This window comes from Furipterus horrens, unplaced genomic scaffold (genome assembly GCF_987537825.1).
Source record: "Furipterus horrens unplaced genomic scaffold, mFurHor1.1.pri manual_scaffold_17, whole genome shotgun sequence".
NCBI classification, from domain to species: Eukaryota; Metazoa; Chordata; class Mammalia; order Chiroptera; family Furipteridae; genus Furipterus; species Furipterus horrens.
In genome coordinates, this window is record NW_028327187.1 from 114,404,479 (window position 1) to 114,421,647 (window position 17,169).

Sequence of the window (17,169 nt, forward strand, 5' to 3'; positions counted from 1 at the left end):
AAAGGAATGATTATAATAGCTTCTCTTTCTCAAAGTCCTGGGGAAATCTCGCCAACAATATCATTAGATCCTGGCTATCTCTGTTGCAGGCCACCCACACACTTAGTAGGTTAGAGTCCTTAATTAGAACCTAATGGCTCCATTTATCATTTGGAAACTATTTTCTAACAACCATCGATTTCATTTTTACCTGTGCACAAAAAAAAAAAAAAAAAAAAACCCACCCCAAAACAATGTGCCCTCCCTTCCCCTCCTTCCTCTGCCTTTCATGATGTGACCTAAGGAGGAGGTCTCAAAAGACATTACTAGTGAGAGAGGGGACACCCTAGACTACAGATGGGATAAGTCCTACCATTGATCTGCCTATGCTATAAAACAGTAAAATTTGATAGGCTTCTTTCCCCTCTAATTTCAAATGCTATGATGAGACATCTTTCATTAAGTGTTAATTACAATATGAAAGGATTCAGAGGTGCTGTGCAAAGATAATGGGCAAGAATATGGGTGTTGGGTCAAGAAGGAATCGCCCCAACCTGAAAAGGCCATGTTCACCACAGGGAAGGGGATATGTTAGGGTGGAAGCGAAGAAGTCTTCCCAGGTTTGCCTGGGGCTGACTCCCAGATGCTGCTGTCAGGGTGCCTGTAGCGGGCAGTGAATCCCAAAACATGTTATCACCACTATGATTCACCGTTACACAGAATACCCTTCCCTGGCACTTGTGGTCCTTAGTCCAAAGGGCACTAATTGTAAATGTCATTGAAAATAGTCAACAGGAAGCAAGTCATCCAAAAACAATGCATCCACTTATAGGACAGTTGAGATTCAGTTTACTATTGCATTCCGAGTGAGCAATCTGGTCTTGCTACCAATATGCCTCACAAAACCAAGGAGAAGGTACTATACTCATTTCAAAGCCTCTGTTCCCACAAGGATCTTTATCTTGTTCTTAGAAACCACCAGCAACCTTCTTGGGCTTGATATAGAGGTGCCCAAAATGGACCACACAACTCCACAGAATTAATTCTAAGTTTCACATTGTTCCCAACTGGATAGATATTGTTAAATATGAGGAACCTGTCCCCACCCTAAAGTTAATTAGATATACCCTTGAGAATTCATAATCCGACCCTCCAACAATTATTTCAGGAGGAAAATAACTAGTTTCACCTGCAATTTCCACAAGGCAGATTTCTTTACATTCCCTGACATCTCATGACAGCTATTGTTCTTTTGGGTAGATTGCATTCAGTTAGTCCAGAAATAAAATGTACAAAGGTAGTATAGGCTTAAAAGAAAGACAGGAATACCTACTGGGATGGTTATCTAGAAAGAAGGTTTCTCACAACTTTTAGAATGCCTAATTGTTCTATTTCTTTCAGGAGAGATGATAAAAATCATTCTTCTTTCAAAGAGAGGGAAGAAGCCACTGTCATTAATAATACAAACATTGTTGGAAATGAAATCATTAGTGGTGGATTCTATAGCTCTGGAATTATATGAAACACAACAAAGAATATAGAAATTCTCTTTGCTCTAAGATAGTATTATTGTTTTAAAAGGCAGCTGCACTTGATCATAGCAAAGAAATGACAACGGTACAGCAAAGTGGCAATAATTTCTGCAGTGTACTCAGTGCTTGTAAGTAGGGGCTTTGGGGATCCTGAGTCTGCTTGTTCCGTAGGTAAGTTAGTTCCTTATCCACTCTGACCCTCAGTGTCCTCCTCAGCAGAATGGGAATAACAATAGACCCTATCTGACTAGGTTGTTGTGAAGCCGCTGAGAGTGGTTGGGATATAGTCATCCCTCCATCCATTGTAGGTGGCTGTGGTAGTGGTGACAGCAGGAGGAGGAGGAGGAAGAGAAGTGGGAGGAAGTAGTTCCAGGTAAATCAACCATTACATTAGGCTGGAAACAGTAAAATAATTACTAAATAATAAAAAGTAGTATTAGTAATTTTTAAATTTCAGAACTATGTGACAATAGTAATACTAATATTAGTAGCAATGTTAGCAATACTGCTCTTAAAGCTGTTAATATTTCTAATAAAACATCACTGGCAATTAGCAATACAAAGTACCGTATGACCAGTACTCATTATACTATAGACCCTCAAAATCACTGCAAAGTCAATAAAAAGAATGTAGTATAAAACTGACCTATTTTGTACTAGAAATTATCATTTATTTTGGACGCAGGTATTCTAAAGAGTATGCTACCTTTCTGCCTTCCTTTCAAAGAAGCTAATTGTATCTTGAACAGTGTTAGTAAAAAAGAGGGTAGTCTTCATGTAGATAAAAGAGAATGAAAGCCACAGAGGAACCATTAAAGTTAGGGGTGTTGCAGTTCTGCTGATTACCAATGAGGAGAAACCATTGCTCTGAAAAGAATACAGACGAACACACCCGAACCAGAAAGAAATGAGCCTAATAGTCTAGCAACATAGTTTTGAAGCAAGCGCTCCGGACTGAGAATCATGGTGGTTAGAAACATTCTGCAAAATTATCCAGGTATAAGCAGATACGCACTATTCAGAACGTTACTGCAATGGACAGAGACCACTTTGCATCTACCTGCTCCATCCTTGCACGGGCAGCTCGGTGACAGCACCTGTTTTGTCAATGTGAATTTGTCTCCTTGTGGTTGATACGTTAGGGAACAATTTGAGTACAATGCAAAGTTATTGTTTGCTGATGCAAATTTCATCTAGGAGAAGCACTATGAACTCAGAAAACAGCATCCAGCTGAATAGAGCTGCAAAGGAATACACAAAATGTGCATGTACTCACACACACACACTCCACATCTACAGCTCCCTCAGATTTATAGCATGTGTTACAAACCACCCCCCTTACTTTAGATAATTCTCCTCCCTTTTCAGTAACATACAAGTTTGCCTGTGCCCCCTCCACAAGCCCACTTCAGGCTTGTCAAGGGAAAGTGACATGTGTATTGTAGTATTAATATATGTCTTAACCACTAAACCTGTATAAAATTGTGCTAACAGATTTACTAGGTTCTTCTCTTTGTTCTTATTGGGTCAATCACAATGCTTTTTAATATTTTAAGTGCAGTGCCCTCACATTTTTCCTACAAACCTGGTATTTTTATAACAAAACTTTGAAATCATGCCATAATTTCAAAAACGCGTATGCTGCATGATAGCAGAACTGACTGTATCTATCTTCTAAATCTACCCCAGCATGAGAGAGAGATGTTACTGCCAAACTTCTATAAAGGAATACAGAGCAGAGAGACAGCCTTGGGTGGCCTAGTGCAGCTGTCCAGAGAAACTGCGACAGTCCCTAAGAGTAAGACATTCTCGCTCCTCAGAGCAGGATGGGGCACTGAGCAGGCAGTGAGCTCTCCAATGAGTGTGAATGAGAAAGCTCTGGCAACTCCCGAAAGGACACTGTGCCAGAGACTGGCCAGCTGGTCACCAGGCATTTTCTCTCATTCAAGAAACCCATGAGGCTGCAGTGTCTTGTATCTTTAGATCAGCCTCAGGATGCATCCTCACTAATGGATGACAGCAGAGGTGATACCTGTGCCTTCTGGTCTGCTCAGTCCTCCTTTCAAAATAGACCTGCTTCATGCAGACAAGCATGCTGTCTTGCAAGATGCACACTGAAGATAACGGATCCATGAGACAGAAGGAATTTAGGTCCCCAATCATCCCTTGGAGGACATCTTACAAAAATAAGACATAAGCAATTTTGGTTTTGGAGACATTATATGTACATCACATTATTTTTATACTGCCACCTGACCTTAATCAATCTAGATGGGCTGGCCAACAGAGCACCTGTTCTAGAGGAAAGGTTCAAGGGCCAATGCAGGGGCATTCTTAGGAGTGTTCAAGAAGTCTGTGCACTTTCTGTGCAAGGACAGGGGTCAGATAGTGGTGAATAAGACAGTCTCTGCTTTCAAGGAGTTTCCAGACTGGCAAGGAGAGAGAGAGAGACATGAGTGACTACAGAAGACAGTTACGGAGCCAACAGCTGCACTCCTAGGAATATGCACAATAGAAATGCAGCCACGCAACCAGAAGAAGGCACAAGGATGATCAGGACAGCTCTGCTCAATGTCAAAACTGGAAGCTCACCAAAGAGCCATCAATAGCAGAACAGACAAAAAAATAAATTACAAATCTTCACATAATGGAATACTGTACAGCAATGAGAATAGATGAACTACAAGTACAGAGAAACACAGGTAAGTCTTGCGAACATTACTGAGTGACAAAAGCCAGACACACCCATATGATTCCATTCTTAAAGGCTGTTACCACAGAGGAACAAAGCCCCTCTTTGCTGGCTCAACTTAAAAAAAACAATTCTAGGCAAGACGTCTCTCCTTGGCTCAGTCGGGCTCACAGGGCTGACAGTCAGCAGCCACTCAGGTATATTATAGTTAACACGGGAAGGAAGAAGTATCCAAAGGGAGAGAAATGATGTACCAAGAAGAGGAGAGAGTTCCCAGGGCCGGGAGGTGACACGTTCACAACCCTCATGTTTTTCTAACATTGGCTGCAATTTATTTGGCAGGGGAGGGAGGAGTCATGCAACTACTTCAGTGGGCTGCAATTGACAGGAATAAAAAGTGAAAGAGGATCAAATAGAACAGAATCAGATTGCATTCAACTCAACATTATTTTGTGAAACTTCTGTCTTAATTATGTGTATGGGTGTATGTAGTATATGTGCGTACTGGGTAACAACGGAAAACAAATTTCGTACTGGGGGTTTTGGTTTTTTAAAAAATCAGAGTACTAAATTACTCTAGGCAATCATGAAACATTGGATGTGCTTAACATGTAGGCATCTACACCTACCCATTCATGGGAACACTTAGTAATTTCATACCGATTCCCATGTGATTATGGCTAGATATACAAAAAAGTATAGCAGAATTTTTATTATAAACTATTACACCATATTCAATCAATGAGAAAGTGGTTAGAAATAAGAAATGCACAATTGTAAACTTCTTTTCAGCGACAACCAAACAAAAGTGCCTAATAAATTAACTGGTTTTATCATAAACACCAAGATAATTAATTTTAAATTACTTGATTGTTTATAATTATCTTTTAAAACTCACTTTCAATCATATGATTAATATGTTCTTGTCAGAAATCATTTGCTCATTACAGATCAGCGTGAGAGAAAAGACCTTTTTAGTGCATGTAAACTCCCATTGTGCAGCATACGGAACATGTGGAAGCACATTTCCCACGTGTGCTGCTCCCCATCAGGGCAACCACTACCATCAGCCAATGAATCATTCCGTAATTATCAGGTACCCATGTAACCATCCCTTTCTGGAGATCAATTTAGCAAATCCTCTCTGCTCTCCAGAGCAGGCCCCCTCGGTTTCCTATCCAATAGTCATTTTCTCTCCTCTGTCTTTCCTCCCAGTCTCAAGCTTGCAGAAATATCCTATGGCCATGTGCTGGGTGGGGCTGAGAAAGGGGTAGCAGGAGCTGAGGCCCTCTCCCACCCTAGAAAGTGACTTGTAATTAATAATATAAGCCAAGGCTTGTCATTGTGGGCTTGCCACTGCTATTTTGAGTGGGACAACTCTTCATTACATAGAGCAGTCTTGCTTATATCAGGATGCTTCATATCCCTGATCTCGTCCTGCTATATGCCCCTAGAACTCCTGCCTGCAACATTATAAACAACTAGAACACTCAGGGGCATTGCCCAATACCTGCCCCCTGGGGTGAGAATCACTGGTTCGCCAAACTAGGGATCGGAAAACTTTTTCTATAAAGGGCCAGACAGTAAGTATTTTAAGCTTTGTGGCCAACTGATCTCTGTTGCAACTATTCATCTCAGTGGTTATGGTGCAAAAGCTGCCATGAATCATATATAAATGATTGGACATGGCTCTGTTCTAATAAAACTTTATTACAAAAATAGGTGGTGGGCTATACTTGGTCCACGGATCATCATCTGCCAATATCTGCAAGTCAAAACCAGCCATGATGACTCCCCTCACTGGGAAGATTTAAGAAAGACATGACACAGCATGATAATTCTGGACAACGCAAGGTCAAGGGACTGTGCTATGAGGTTTCTGGGAAAGTTGTCAACACTCCCAGAAAGGGAGACAGGGAAGGAACATGTCCTTTGGTCGTCTTTGGTCTTCCTGTAAAGACAGGATAGCTGGAGCGATGGCAGTCACTTTGCATCCACAAGAAGTGGGGTCTACATGAAAAAGATGACAAAATGCAGAGCCCCTAAACCCAATTAAAATGGCCCTACCTCTGGATTTCTTTGGTGAAAGAATAACTTGCCCTCCTCTTTAAGCTATTTGTAGCTGTGCTTTTCTATTTATTGCTGCTGACAGTATCCTGATAAAATATACTTTTGATTTGATCACAAAGCTAAGGGTTATATATTTCTACCAGAATATGAGTATGGCATTAAGAGAGATACTTGTTAGCCACCTCCAAACTTCAAGTGTTTCTTCTCCAAACAATGGCCTTGTTGCTGTTTTCCAAGTACAGCTTTGAATAACACTAGAGAAAATACTGGAGAAGAGCACCATGTTGATTGCTTTCTCATCTTCTTTCCCTCTTGTTTCTCCATGCTAGCAGAACCCTGAATCTGAGTGTTAGGCTCTCCAGGAAGGTGAGCCAGAATTGGACGTCTCACTGCCCTTTGCTCGCTGTGGCCATGTGTCCCGTTCTAGTAAAGGAGACTCTAAGGGAAGATTCTCAGCTTCTGCAAAAGATGTTCCTCCATGATTAAAAAAAAAAAAAGCCACCCAAGAAAAATGCCCACAGTGCTCTGCCAACCTGTTTTCTGCCTCTAAATCCAGTCATATGATGATATGATGCCTGCAGCAGCGGTGCTGTGGCAACCACTTTACACCCACGAGGTAACAAGCATGAAGCTGGTGGAGGAGAAAGAAGGAAAAAGCCTGAGTCAATGAAGCCTCACCCAGGAACAACCTACGCCTAGGACTGCATTAGTCAAGCTATTGTTAGCCAAGTAGTCCTTTATCTGTGGCAAAAATATCTTCATATGCTCATAACAACAAAGCATAAAAGGGATGGTATTTTAACCCTAAAACATAGAAGCTATTTAGGTTATACATGTATAGGTGTCCCTCTATCAATAAACTCTCCCTTCTGTGGTGGAGTTTTTATATCCTCTTCCTCAGAATTCAACATAATATAGAACAACCTTGGAGGAGGGGCACAGGGAGCCATATCCTCTGCTGTTTCTTCCATCTTCTTAAGCAAGCGTACTTCCCCAGTGTGGCTCCTCCACTTCCCTTCAAAGCATCCACTTCCCGGCAAAGCAACAAGTGGACAAGGGGGAAATGGCTTATCAGCCTTTTGCTCTGAAAGCTTTACTCCATAGCAAGGAGGGGTTATTACATCTTTATGGGAAAGCAAGCAAGCACGGCAGGAGAATATAAACATTTACAACCTAATTCCTATTCACGTTGTTTAAAATCTATTTGGGAAGAGAGAGAATTGTTCACAGTAGGCACATTTAGAGTAAAGAAAATCCTCTCTGAGTGCAACGTGTCCATTTATGCAGAATTTAAAAAACCCAGAAAGATAAAAAAAATTATATATCTAAGCCTGTATCCACACATTCATTTGTAATCTCTTCCCATCAAGAACCACTTGATGACATTTGATGACATAGGGCAGGGGTTAGCAAGCTTTCTGGGGGCAGACGTTTTAGCCTTTGTGGGTCACCTGGTCTCCAGCAACCACTCAGCTCTCCCGTCGTGTAGAGAAAGTAGCCATAGAGAATACAGAGTGGGTGTGGCTGTGCCAATAAAACTTTACTGATGGACATTTACATTTGAATTTCAAATAATTTTCAAGTCTCATGAAATATTATTCTTTGATTTTGACGAATGATATAAGAATGGAAAGACCATTTTTAGCTTTCTAGAAATCCAGGCAACCGGTTGGAATTGGCCCACAGGCTGCAATCTGCCAACCCCTGATCCCTGACTTAGGACACAGGAAAAACTTTAAAATGACCTCCGGGTCAGCATTAAAACTTGGAATTATGGCCAGTAGAAGTTTACGCATGTATCTTCTTGCGTTCAGATGCTATTTTAAAAATGTTAACATATACCTACAGGAGCCAGACTACTTAATTAAACACATCACTCTAGTCTGGATAAACAGAAGTTGGAGGACTTACACATGACCACATCAGCACTAAAGTGAGGCAAACTGAAGGATTCACGGGTAGAGAAGGCTTGGACACTTCATTTCCGCCCATGTGCATTTCATCAGCTTAGTTAAATAGCACTCTCTTCTTCAGCCTGTGGGTGGGAGCCCAACTGCAAAGCCAAATTAGAAACTGATGGCACTGGAATCAAATTACAGTCCTAAAGGAAACATCCATCAATACACTGCCCCACCCCCACCCCACCCCCGCCATGTGGTTCTCAAAACAACACCAAGTTCTTCCCTTTAATGAACGGAAAATTATCAGAGGATTGAGAGTTTTAAGATGGCTACCAAAAAAAAAAGAAAGATAAAGTTTAAGTTTAAAAAAACATGTATTCATTCCTTTTTGCGGGTGGGGGATAAAAGAAAACTATTTTTTCTGTGTAAATTCCTATTAGAGAAAGCCTGATCTAGATATAAAAACTGAAGGAATTTTGCTTCAGAGTACTCAATTCTATACAAAAAGACATCATTTTTTATAATGATATGTTCTTAATTTGCTAATAAAAATTACCATTAAAATTTTATAGATCTGAAATTTCTATTATACTTTTTTGATAACATCCTTAATATATTAAACTCTCTTCCATTTCATTCTAGTTTTAAAAAATTTACTTTTTATTTACAGTTTGCATTCAACATTATTTTGTGTTAGTTTCAGGTGTACGGCATAGTCGTCAGACAAGCATATACTTTACAAAGTGTTCCCCTGATGTTTCCAGTACCCATCTGGCACCTTGCATAGTTATTACAGTATTACTGACTCTATTCCCTATGCTGTACTTTACACCCCTGTGACTAGTCTGTAACTACCAATGTGTACTTCTTAATCCATTCACTTTCGTCACCTACTCCCCCAACCCCCTCCCATTTGGAAACCATCAGTCTGTTCTCTGTATCTATAAGTCTGTTCCTATTTTGTTTGTTTCTTTTGTCCTTTAGATTCGTCCATTTTAAATAGAGAAGACTAAGAAATTATAGGTTAGGACTTCTGAGGTAAGCAATTTATATTTTCATCCAGGGTATATTTTTCAACATTTTATCACATTACTAGGGAATCATATTCTCATTTTTCATCCTTTTGTCTAAGTAAGCTTTCTCCTCTCCCTACTTCCCCTGATTCTAACACTTTTATTAGTTTCTTATGTATCTTTTCAGTATCTTTAATGCAAATACAAGCATGCTCACTGTTGTGTAACTTACTATTTTCATTTAATAAATGAATCCCAGAGGTGGTTCTGTATCACTGCACCGAGTGTCCCCTTGTTCTTTATTTTTTACAGTTGCATAGTGTTTCTTGTGCATTTAATCTAAGTTCCCATCAATGCACTCTCTAAGATTGGCTTGTTATCTGGTAAAATGATGAAAGTTTTGAAATAGAATTAAATTTAGAGGGAATATCGCATAATCTTCCCATAATAGAAACGTGGGAAACAAAAGTTTGACATGATGAAAATCCACCTGAAGTTTCCGCCGCCCTCACTCCAGCTTCCCATTACCACCTGCTGTGTGTCTTGTCCTGAGATTAACTTCTGTGACAAATGCTGCTTGTCAATTTTAATACCTTTGAGGAACTAGAATGCCCACAATTTTGGCATAAAATTTGAATATCATTTTAACAGCATCTCAAACTACCTTCTGACTTATGAGTTTTGAAATCCTCAGTATGCTGTTATTAATGTCATTAAAAAATATGCCCATGAAACCAAAAGACTTCCTTGTACAGACATTCATCACATTATCACTCAATGTAAAACAAGGGTAACAATCTAAATATTAAGTAGGAAGTCATTTAGTAACCTATGGCATATGTGTTTAATTTATATTTATAAAGATTGTTTAATGACTGGTGTGGCTCAGTAGGTTGGGCATTGCCCCACAAACAGAAAGATCACAGGTTCGATTCCCAGTCAAGGCACATGCCTGGGCAGCAGGCCAGGTCCCCAGGTTGGGGCGTGTAAGAGGCAACTGATGGATGTTATCTCTCACAAGTTGATGTTTCTCTCCCTCTCTTCCCCCCCCTTCCCTTCTCTCTAAAAATAAATAAATAAAATCTTTTAAAAAACTATGATGTTTTGTAAAAATTTAAGCATATTGTGTATCTATGATATTAGTTATGCAAAATAGATATATTACAGAAAGTAGAGATAGCAGTGATTATATCTGGCTGGTAGAATTTCAAATATTTATATATTTTTCCTTATATATCTGATATTCTCAAAAATTTTTACAATAAAGTAATCTTACTTTTACAATCAGAACAAACATGTTAAAAATCTCTTGATGCTGTTATTTGGACCCTTGGGTTAATGTGGATTTCCTATCACTTTTCTGAAATTCCAATATACTTATTACTAGTTAATATATTCTTAGGCATCAAAATAAAATAAAAATATAAAGTGTGGACAGGGGCATGGGAACCTACCCATATGCTCTTCAACCCAGTCCCTCTCAGCCATAACCCCCTACACTCCCGCTTTACAGAGTTAAACACTGCTACTAGATTCATGTCTCCTTCCAGTCATTTTCCTGCAAACACGAGACTACAAAATCTTCCTTCCTTCGTAAACAGAACTTTCTATGTCACTGCTTAAAACATTTCCTTTTTCTCCCCCCACCCCACCGCTGCACTGTATTTCATGTTAATTCTTTAGCAGGGTTTTTCACAGACCCATTTCTTCAAGTCTGCTCATTCAGGGTGATATTTTAGAAGAACAATATGAAACCTAACTGTAGGTCAATATGTGCACTTTAGCAAGACAATACCTTTCATTTAGTATAGTGAGTGTTCCAGGTTCTAGTTATTTATTTCCTTTTCCCAGTGTACTGCATGTAAGGTAGTCTGATCATGGGTTCTTTTTGTTGTCGTTGTTGTTGTTAAGATTTTATTTATTTATTTTCAGAGAGAAGGGAAAGTAGGGAGAAGAAGAGGGAAAGAAACATAAATGTGCAAGAGAAACATTGATCAGAAGCCTCTCATATGCCCCCAACCAAGAGCCCTGATCGGGAATCGAACCGGCAACCCTTTTTGTCTGCAGGCCTGTGCTGCAAGGCTCTGGGCTCAGATGTGGTGCTGGTGCCCGAGGGGTAGGGGTAGGCAGTACTTCACTGTGGAGTGTCCACTGGGCATAGTGAATGAGCACTGGCAGGAGAGCCTAAAATTCAAGAGCAGTTCGATCTGCTCAATGAAGTACAGAATCAGGTGTGCCTGTGATAATTAATACCAGACATCATGTGCATTTCAGTGTGGTATCACTCTGATTCATAATTCATTCAATACTCAATATCTACTCTCACACAAGGAGGTCTAATATAAAGAGGGCTGGCCCTCAAAGAGCTCATAAATGAGACACAATCCCAAGCTGAGTGGAATCTTAATACAACATGTAGCAGTCCACAATTGCCACAATAATGCTGCAAAACAAAACTCCCCACAACTCAGTGACATCCAACAACAAGCACGTGCTTTCACACTGGCAGGTGTGCAAAATGGTGCAGTGTCATGGGAATCCAGCTTCCAGGACCAGCAGGCTAACCCAGGGAGTTCTTCGTATACCATACAATAGTGTTAGAAGCAAAAAAGAGCCCAGGCCAGGTGGCTCAGCTGGCTGGAGCTTTGTCCACTGCACTAAAAGGCTGAGGGCCCAGTTGGGTCACCTTTCAGGGGCAACTGATCAGTCTCTCTCTCTCTCTCTCTCTCTCTGTCTCTGTCTCTCTCTCTCTCTCTGTCTTTCTCTTCCCTGCCCCTTCCTCTTTTTTCTTTTTCTAAAATCAATTAAAAAGCATATCTTCAGGTGAGGATAAAGAAAAAAAGAAGACCTCTATGAAAACTGACACTCTGACTCCTTCCCATGTTCTGTTGGCAAAAGCAAGTCACAAGGCCAAGAGCAATGAGGAAAGGAAGGACACTCTACCTCTAGCAGGAGGAACAGTCCTGTCAGAGAAAAGGAGGAGATTCAGAGAAGGTTCGTGGACTGGGAACAAAAGCACAATGTACCACGTAGTGAATAAATGTGATGATAAAGGTACGGTGCCTGATGCCCAGCCAGCTGCATACCCGGCTAGATTGCATGTCCCAGCCTCACCCGCAGTTAGATGCGGCCAGGGTTCTGATTAATGGAGCATGGGCAGAAGGATGTACCGAAATTTCAGGCACAGCCCTTCCACACCTCCCACCCGATCTTCCCCATTTCTCTTCTCTCATCTGTCAGCTGAAGGTAATGGGGAGCACAGCCTTGAATCTCCTATTGAAGATGAGAGCGCCCCCATCTCCTAGGGTCTCAACACACCTCCCTCCCTTGCTCTATCAGGAAGACCTGCTCAGGGTTCCAAGGGCCCAGGAAATAAGCCACTACCAATAAGGGGGTTAATCTGCTAAAGCAGTGACATTATCTTTTTACATTTTATTTTATTTTTTAAGCATGATTATGTTGTTACAGTTGTCCCAATTTCTTTTCCCTTTACTCCCCTCAGTCAAGTACCCCCCTTCCCTCCAGCAATCCCAGCCCCCTTAGTCCCTTAGTTCATTGTCCATGGGTCATGCATATAAGTCCTTTGGCTTCACCCTTTCCTTTATTATTCTTAACTTTCCCCTGTCTATTTTGTACAAACCAATTATGCTTCTTAATATCTGCACCATTTCCCCATTTCTCCCCCTCCCCCCGATAACCCTCCAAATGATCTCCATACCTATGATTCTCTTCCTATTCTGGTTTTTTGCTTTTGCTTTCTTTTTATAAGGTTCTGTTGTTATACTTTCTTCCAAGACTTTTATTTACTTATTTTTAGAGAGAGAGGAAAGGAGAGAGAAACAGAGGGAGAGAAACATCACTGTGTGGTTGCCTCTCGGCCACCCCCAACTGGGGCTCTGGCCTGCAACCCAGCCACGTGCCCTGGGAATCAAACCGGCAACCCTTTGGTTTGTAGGCCAGAACTCAATCCACTGAGCCACACCAGCCAGGGCTGCTAAAGCAGTGACATTATCTTAATTAACAAAAGATGGTAGTTGAACCAATTAACTCAGTACTGAGGAGTTAAGAGAAAGCTACATGGATCAAGCTTAGATTACATACTGAAATATGAAAGACAAAGTACTTTTCTAGGTAAAAAAAGGGGCAAAATAAAGATTGTTCCAGGCCAAATGAAGAGTATAGGTAAAAAGGCTCACAACTGTGACACCACTTAGGAATTCTAACAAGTTCAACATGGGGCGGTGGAGTGGGATGGGTGGTGTGTGTGTGTTGGGGGATGGGGGTGTGTGTGTGTGTGTGAGTGGGATGGGTGGTGTGTGTGTGTTGGGGGATAGGTGTGTGTGTGTGTGTGTGTGTGTGTGTGTGTGTGTTGGGGGTTGAATAGGAAGTAAAGGCTGGGAAGCAGATATAATAAGCATGCACAAATAAGATACCCAAAGGAAACAGGGGCCAACCCCAAAAAGGTGGAGATAAAGAATGTAGGTTTTTCAGGCTGAATACTTTGTAAAGTATATGGTTGTCTGACCACTATGTTGTAAACCTGAAACTAACACAAAATAATATTGAATACAAACTGCAATTGAAAAATTGAATTAGCCCTGGCTGGTGTGGCTCGGTGGATTGAGTGCCCGCCTGTGAACCAAAAGGTCACTGGTTCGATTCCCAGTCAGGGCACATGCCTGGGTTGTGGGCCAGGTCCCCAGTTGGGGGCGCACAAGAGACAACCAATCAATGTATTTCTTACACATCAATGTCTCTCTCCCTTTCTCCCTCCCTTCCCCTCTGTCTGAAAATAAAATCTTTTTAAAAAAATAAAAATCACATTAAAAATTTAAAAAGGGAAAAAAGAATGTATTTTTTCCTATGGGCATTAAGGAGTAAAGAGATGAAGAAGATAGAGAGGATCACATTTGCACTTTAGTGACTCTTCTTAATTAACCTCCAAGTGGTACAGTAAGTGCCAACAGGAAAGAGCCCACGGGGGGACTGGCTGGGCTGGCTGGGTGCTGGGTTGCCCCCCAACCACATAGGCCCTTCCCCCTCCCAGCAAAGCAGGCAGACACCCAGGGCACAGCTCTAGCCACCTGGGGGAAGTTGAGTCCTGGTACTGGGCAGAGAGCTCTGGGAAGAATAGTAAAATGCTCCCGTCGAAGGAAGAGTAAGTTTTAAGGCCTTGCAGGCCACACGGTCAGTCTCGGTGACAACTGCGGTATTCAACTCTGCCAAACGCAGCCGCAGACAGTGCATAAACAAACAAGCATGGCTGTGTTCCAATAAAACTTTATTTACAAAAACTAGTAGTAGAGTTATCATAAAATAAGTATTTTTTTTTTTTTAAGTAAAATCAGCTGGGTTAGAGAATGCTAACCTGAGCCTCGGGCCACCGAGGAGGGCACTGTGCCCTAACCCTAACCCTAACGCTAACCCTAACCCGGCAGGGCAGTTGGAGAGGTGAGGGGCTTGTGGCCAAACTAATCCCAGACTTCAGCCACTGTGCCCCTGACGTTGCTAATTGCCCCCATCACAGGGTCAAGGTTAGGGACTTGGACTCTGATCTTCCTAAGAGACAAGCCCCCTGGATTCCAGTCAGATGGGCCGCTGTAACATTGCTGTGGTTAGATGTCTGACCAATGCAGAACAGCCTCGAATTAGCCAGATGGCTTCACACCCTTCAGTTAAACAGTCATGCCACTCCTTTCCACGCTCACTGGGCGAACTTAACATTAGTTTTATACATATTGGCCTGTTTTCTTTAAAGCGCATCTTTGGCAGATAATTATCATGTTATTTTCAAATTAAGCAAATCTCACAGAATGTATGAAATATATGGAAAACAACCAAGATAAAAATGAAAACCTTGTAGTAAATCACAATTGTAGGGAAATTGCTTTTCCTTTTCAAACTAGAGAACGATTTCTTTCATAAAAATGCTAGTATTTTCTTATCATTCATAATGGACTTCCTAAAATAAAAATGTACTGACATTTATAAAAACCCATTACAGCATAATCATAATTTTGCTTGTTGAGCTTATAGCAGTATAACACAGATTTCTGAGAAGTCGAAGTTGATTACTTTTAACCATCAATTACAGAAAAACATGCTTCAAATGTCAAAACAGAAATAAAAGTTTATTCTCTGAGACCTAGTCCAACAGCAGTCCATTTATTTTTAACCTGCATAGTCCTTTACATTCCGGAGTTACTGATCGCGATGACTGATCAGATAAACAAATAATGGCCATTCATCCACAAGAAGTATTATAATGGGTTGTTTATGACTTCACGCACTAATTATTTAGTATAGAGTATTTATCGTATGCCAAATGCTGTAAACCACACTTGAAAATATATTTCTAAAAGAAGACTTCAGGCAGGAAACCTTTCTCATTTCTTTGCCAGGAAAAAAAAATGGGAATGTTAACTTTGTTATCTAAAACGAAGGCTTAGATTTCGTCAAGATAATTTTCACAGCTTAAGTACATAATCAGCTAACTTGCTCAGAAGCCAGGCAGCATTCCTTTCTGATGTTTTTGCTATGAAAAAAGACAGGTAATATATAGGTTTTCATTACAATGCTCTCAATCATATGGAAGTTGGGTTAAACAACTGCAAATTAATACAGCCCACATTCAGTCCTCTGCCCACAACTAAATCCACTTATCTGGTTTTCTTTCCATTTGGAAAACAATTAATGAAGGTCATCAGCCATTAGGACCAGAAGGCTCAAGTGTACTGTAAGGAAATACCAGGCATTCTCCTGTGGACTTATCAGTTCTCCAGCACATGCTGGTTGAGGCTGTACAAGTATTATTGCCAATTCTTTTTCCATCCACGTTAAAGGAGGAGTTTAAAGGCCTATGGGAGGCAAACATAAGTCTAACAAGTAACTCTTTAGCCCAAGGAAAGCAGGCCAACTTAGAGACCAAAGAATAAGCATGCAAAATTGCTCCCAGTGTAACAAATACAATAGGGTAATATGTTCACTTCTAATGATCAGTATCCCATAGCTGAAGAAATAATTTGAGATTGGGCCCTGGCTGGTGTGGCTCAGTGGATTGAGTGCCGGCCTGGGAACCAAAGGGCTGCCAGTTCGATTCCCAGTCAGGGCACATGCCTGGGTTGCGGGCTAGGTCCCCAGTTCGGGGCATGCGAGAGGCAAAAACACACTGAGGTTTCTCTCCCTCTCTTTCTCCCTCCCTTCCCCTTTCTGTAAGGATGAAAAAATAAAATCTTAAAAAAAAGCAATTTGAGATTGGAAGTTTAAATAAAGATAAGGTCTACATGAACTGTGAGTGTACACTGGTGAATTCATGTACTTAATATGCTGAATTTGGCATATGTTGACAAAGTTTCTCTCCTTAACCAAACTCTACCAAGACTCCTCCAAGCCCTTCCCTGGCCAATAACGACCCGATCAAACACTTTGTTTATAACAGCTCAAGGCCACATCCCTAGGATGACTCCAGTCCCTTAATGTTCCTGCCTGAGAAAATTCAAGGCTGCCAAAAGAATATACTGTTTGTTCCAGCCAACACCTAAAGATAGGGCCCTTGACTCCCAGCTTCGGTGGGAGGGTAGGAGCCTAACATGGGTAAGTGCCACTTAGCAAACCCAGATGGGTTTCCTGAGCAGCAAATGCCCCCTTCTCACTTCTCATCATTATTCACTTCCCTGCCTCTCCTGTGTCCCCATCTCACCCTGCCCCCTCATTTTCCCTTTAAAATGTCTAGTGACCTCTGTACAAATGGAAGTTGTGTTGATTTCACACTGTCCTGTTTCCCGTTGCAGTACTATGTTATTGATTAAAGCCTGTCCTTACCACTTTAACTAGTGTCTCGCTTTGTTGATCTTTGACAGTGTGCATTTCATTAGACTTGTGCCCACACACATGTGCTGATTATGTAAAGAAGGGACAATAGGAAAAGGCATTGCTTAACCCAGGGGTGGGAAACTGTTTCTGTAAAGGCCAGACAGTATGGC